Source organism: Rhinoderma darwinii, chromosome 6 (assembly GCF_050947455.1).
Source record: "Rhinoderma darwinii isolate aRhiDar2 chromosome 6, aRhiDar2.hap1, whole genome shotgun sequence".
Classification (NCBI taxonomy): Eukaryota; Metazoa; Chordata; class Amphibia; order Anura; family Rhinodermatidae; genus Rhinoderma; species Rhinoderma darwinii.
In genome coordinates, this window is record NC_134692.1 from 141,633,032 (window position 1) to 141,639,584 (window position 6,553).

The 6,553-nt window shown below is 37.5% G+C and overlaps 1 pseudogene; it reads left to right on the forward strand.

Annotated features, from left to right (window-relative positions):
- Positions 1-1,044: 1,044 nt before the first annotated feature.
- On the forward strand, positions 1,045-6,295 carry LOC142656683 (E3 ubiquitin-protein ligase TRIM21-like; annotated as a pseudogene).
- The last annotated feature ends 258 nt before the right edge of the window (positions 6,296-6,553 follow it).

Consider the following 6,553-nt stretch of genomic DNA (forward strand, 5'->3'; position numbering starts at 1 on the left):
CATATCACTATATACAAGAAGATGTATAACTTATACCAGCTGTGCATATATAATTATATACAGAAGATACCCAGGTTATACCAGCATGCTCCATATCACTATATACAAGAAGATGTATAACTTATACCTGCTGTACATATATATAATTATATACAGGAGATACCCAGGTTATACCAGCATGCTCCATATCACTATATACAAGAAGATGTATAACATATACCAGCTGTACATATATATTATATAGAGAAGATACCCAGGTTATACCAGCATGCTCCATATCTCTATATACAAGAAGATGTATAACTTATACCAGCTGTACATATATAATTATATACAGAAGATACCCAGGTTATACCAGCATGCTCCATATCACTATATACAAGGAGATGTATAACTTATACCAGCTGTACATATATAATTATACACAGAAGATACCCAGGTTATACCAGCACGCTCCATATCACTATATACAAGAAGAGGTGTAAGTTATACCAGCTGTACATCTATAATTATATACAGAAGATAACCAGGTTATACCAGCATGCTCAATATCACTATATACAGGAAGATGTATAACTTATACCAGCTGTACATATATAATTATACACAGAAGATACCCAGGTTATACCAGCACGCTCCATATCACTATATACAAGAAGAGGTGTAACTTATACCAGCTGTACATATATAATTATACACAGAAGATACCCAGGTTATACCAGCATGCTCCATATCACTATATACAGGAAGATGTATAACTTATACCAGCTGTACATATATAATTATATACAGAAGATACCCGGGTTATACCAGCATGCTCCATATCACTATATACAAGAAGATGTATAACTTATACCAGCTGTACATATATAATTATACACAGAAGATACCCAGGTTATACCAGCATGCTCCATATCACTGTATACAAGAAGATGTATAACTTATACCAGCTGTACATATATAATTATATACAGAAGATACCCAGGTTATAGCAGTATAACTCCACCTGAATATATAAAGTCACACAAAAGGGTTCAATAAATGATGTATAAGGATGAATACAGTAATTCCCATGATGCCCTATGACTACAGTCTCCAGTAACATCAAAGAGGTTGTGAAGCAGACATCACATAATTGAGGGTGATAAGAGCCACCTCCCTATATAGTAAAGTAATTGTTTTCTAGGTTTACAAAGCTGAACTCCGACCTATAGCTGGTCAGATATAGATAATATATACATCCTGCTCCCAGCATAGGCTCTAACTCTCGATTTACAAAGGCAGCAATAAGGCAAACAGAAAATAGAATCTCCTGAAATACTCTGTGCTGCTAGGGACCCTGCTACTTCCATTATGTTACTCTCAGTCTATTACTTCCCACACGATAGGCACACTCTTCTGAAATACTCTGTGCTACCTTCACAATTCCCATGATCTGTAGAGCTTAATATTCCCTATTCCTACACTGAAGAGACCAGCGCCCGTGTACCCTATGCTGGATGGACAAAAGGGTGGCATGACCTGTCTTGGGCCAGCTTCCTCGCGAAAAGGACAGCTTTGTGCGACTGACAAAGGGAAATGGGTCATGCACGGATGGCTCCCAACTGCACAGAGACAAAAGTACCATCAATGCAGCAGCCTGCAACCTGCAGCTGTTGTGAAACTACCACCTGTGGCTGTTAGGGAATGCTGGGAGTTGTAGTTTCACAATGTTCCATATGGATCAGGTTAAAGAAATGTCGAATGACAACAATGTATTAATATAACAACAACGCGCTGTGTAATCTGGACAGTACATACTGTCTGCTGCTCATAGCATGTAACCAAGAGTATTAAAGGTTTCGCCTTTAAATTTCGCTGTATCATCTCCGCGGTAATGGTAAGAGAAAGTCACGAAAAAATCTTCTTAAAAATAATAATTGAAATTAAGAAATAAAACTAACAAGCGAGAGAAGTAAAACCTACAAAAAGGTCCAAGGAAATGTGGGGAAGGGAATGAGCGAGATTTGCCGGTTAAAGGATTTAAAGCGCCATGAACTAGAAAAGAACAAAGTGTGACTCCCATGAAGTGACCTTTATCCTAAGATCATTGTCACCCCCTGCTGAGTAATACATGAGCTGCTATATAACTACTATAATACTGCCCCCTATATACAAGAATATAACTACTATAATACTGCTCCTATATACAAGAATATAACTACTATAATACTGCTCCTATATACAAGAATATAACTACTATAATACTGCCCCTATATACAAGAATATAACTACTATAATACTGCTCCTATATACAAGAATATAACTACTATAATACTGCCCCTATATACAAGAATATAACTACTATAATACTGCCCCTATATACAAGAATATAACTACTATAATACTGCTCCTATATACAAGAATATAACTACTATAATACTGCTCCCTATATACAAGAATATAACTACTATAATACTGCTCCTATATACAAGAATATAACTACTATAATACTGCCCCCTATATACAAGAATATAACTACTATAATACTGCCCCCTATATAAAAGAATATAACTACTATAATACTGCCCCCTATATACAAGAATATAACTACTATAATACTGCCCCCTATATACCAGAATATAACTACTATAATACTGCTCCTATATACAAGAATATAACTACTATAATACTGCCCCTATATACAAGAATATAACTATTATAATACTGCTCCCTATATAAAAGAATATAACTACTATAATACTGCCCCCTATATACCAGAATATAACTACTATAATACTGCCCCCTATATACAAGAATATAACTACTATAATACTGTCCCTATATACAAGAATATAACTACTATAATACTGCTCCTATATACAAGAATACAACTACTATAATACTGCCCCCTATATACAAGAATATAACTACTATAATACTGCCCCCTATATACAAGAATACAACTACTATAATACTGCCCCCTATATACAAGAATATAATTACTATAATACTGCCCCTATATACAAGAATATAACTACTATAATACTGCCCCTATATACAAGAATATAACTACTATAATACTGCCCCCTATATACAAGTATACAACTACTATAATACTGCCCCTATATACAAGAATATAACTACTATAATACTGCCCCCTATATACAAGAATACAACTACTATAATACTGCCCCCTATATACAAGAATATAACTACTATAATACTGCTCCTATATACAAGAATAGAACTACTATAATACTGCCCCCTATATACCAGAATATAACTACTATAATACTGCCCCTATATACAAGAATATAACTACTATAATACTGCCCCTATATACAAGAATATAACTACTATAATACTGCTCCTATATACAAGATTATAACTATTATAATACTGCTCCTATATACAAGAATATAACTACTATAATACTGCCCACTATATACAAGAATATAACTATTATAATACTGCTCCCTATATAAAAGAATATAACTACTATAATACTGCCTCTATATACAATAATATAACTACTATAATACTGCCCCCTATATACCAGAATATAACTACTATAATACTGCTCCTATATACAAGAATATAACTACTATAATACTGCCCCCTATATACAAGAATATAACTATTATAATACTGCTCCCTATATAAAAGAATATAACTACTATAATACTGCCCCCTATATACCAGAATATAACTACTATAATACTGCCCCCTATATACAAGAATATAACTACTATAATACTGTCCCTATATACAAGAATATAACTACTATAATACTGCTCCTATATACAAGAATACAACTACTATAATACTGCCCCCTATATACAAGAATATAACAACTATAATACTGCCCCTATATACAAGAATACAACTACTATAATACTGCCCCCTATATACAAGAATATAATTACTAGAATACTGCCCCTATATACAAGAATATAACTACTATAATACTGCCCCTATATACAAGAATATAACTACTATAATACTGCCCCCTATATACAAGTATACAACTACTATAATACTGCCCCTATATACAAGAATATAACTACTATAATACTGCCCCCTATATACAAGAATACAACTACTATAATACTGCCCCCTATATACAAGAATATAACTACTATAATACTGCTCCTATATACAAGAATATAACTACTATAATACTGCCTCTATATACAAGAATATAACTACTATAATACTGCTCCTATATACAATAATATAACTACTATAATACTGCCCCTATATACAAGAATATAACTACTATAATACTGCCCCCTATATACAAGAATATAACTACTATAATACTGCCTCTATATACAAGAATATAACTACTATAATACTGCCCCTATATACAAGAATATAACTACTATAATACTGCCCCCTATATACAAGAATATAACTACTATAATACTCCCCCTATATACAAGAATATAACTACTATAATACTGCTCCCTATATACAAGAATATAACTACTATAATACTGCCCCCTATATACAAGAATATAACTACTATAATACTGCCCCCTATATACAAGAATATAACTACTATAATACTGCCCCCTATATACAAGAATATGAACCTGAATGGTTAAGAGGATTTTTCTTCACTCCGTTGTCAGGTCCTAGAAGTGTGTGTTTATCTTTCTATAATACAATCTTGCACGTCTTCTGGGATCACCTCTAGATCTGGTCCTTTAAATTGTGTCGTCTTCACCTGAATGTCTGGAAACTTTACTCCCAATCATAAAGTGAGAGGGGCGGCTGCAATAGTCTGCAGGTCTTACAACCAGTGTTTCAAGATTTTATGCATAGAGCACATTTCCTAGAAGCTGTATTGCAGTGTCCCGGATAGCGTGTCATGGCTCTGGATGTTTGGGGGGCGGGGGGGGGGGTAGCTGACATGTTGCATCTGCCTGATCATTTACACAGAACCTATCACCCTCTCATGTGGGCACAGTTTTTGCATGGAATGAATTGGAGACACATTCGAAACCCAGGATGGTCATGAATTCTACTCTTTTCCGGAGTGCAGAACAAGACTCGGCCATTGCTGCAAAGGAAAACTTGGGGCTCAGCAACATTGTGGAGACTTTCCGGACCATGCAGACCATGCAATACACAACACTTCGCTGGACCACATGCTCATGGAACCCACCACCTTCTCCAAGGACAGAAATTGGACCAACCCCAACAAGATCCTGGAGTATATCTCCACCGACGATGCCACCTGTATCTGTGGATCTTGCCGGCTGGATGGCGTTCACGCTGTAGACTTGGTGGAGACGTTACAAGAGGCTCCTGAGAAGGTGGAGGAAATGGCAACGGTCCTGGAGAAGTTGTCTTATAAGAAAAAAACGGTTGAGAAGATCTAGGATCTGAGGGAACGTAAGCGAGAAATTTATGACAAAATGGTCAACTGGACAGCGTGCACATCTGGTCTCTTCATGGAAATCGCAGAACAAATGAAGGCTTTGTAGAAGGAAGTTCTAAGAGAGATCTGCAAGTAGGTGAAGCTTGTGTCACTCTCAATCTCTGATCTGATCCATCAGCTGGAGATCAAAAGCGAGTTGTTGGCCCAGATTCTTGAGGTTGAACAGTTCTGTGCCAGCACTGATCCGTTGACTGTTTTGGGGGAAAGATCTCCATGTTTCGACTTAACTTCTGGTAATTCTCCTCTACCAGATACCGGCTCCCTGGATGAAGGACCCGTGTCTTTGATTTTGCGGACAGGCCTTGGGCACGTTGCCAATCTCTTGTCTGAAGGAGTCAAGAGTAAATTTCCCAAGACGATAGAGAAGTGTAAAGTCTTATTGGATTGAACATACCTCACCATAAAGCCCTCCTCTCCAGCAACCTCACATGCGCGTCTTCTTCTCTTACCATCGCATCTTCTCCTACCTCCGCGTCTTCTTCGCTTACCTCCGCGTCTTCTTCGCTTACCTCCGCGTCTTCTTCTCTTACCTCCGCGTCTTCTTCTCTTACCTCCGCGTCTTCTTCTCTTACCATCGCATCTTCGCCTACCTCCGCGTCTTCTTCTCTTACCTCCGCGTCTTCTCTTACCATCGCATCTTCTCCTACCTCCGCGTCTTCTTCTCTTACCTCCGCATCTTCTTCTCCTACCTCCATGAATTATCTGGACCACCTGGAGAGGTTTATATCCCGGTAGGTTTTAAGCTCCTCCAGATTCTCCTTTACTGGAAGGTACTTGAGCAAGGCACAGAAATGGAAAATTGGAGTTGCCTATCACAGAATCGAGAGGAAAGTAGATGGGAGACAAGTCGTACATTGGATATAATGATAAATCGTGGGGCCGCACTGTCCGGCAGTATCTCTCAGCTCTGTACAACAAAACCCACCGGAAGATCCATCTGGAGGCTCCACTGTGGTTAGTCGGAATCTACCTGGACGATGGCGCTGGACGCTTGTCCTTCTATCAGCTGCAACTAACGAGACACTTGCACACATTCATGGCCGCTTTCACCGAACCGCTCGATGCCGAAGATTCCTGTATTAACTACAAGTACCAGCATGTCCTCCCAGCCTCTCACTCTTG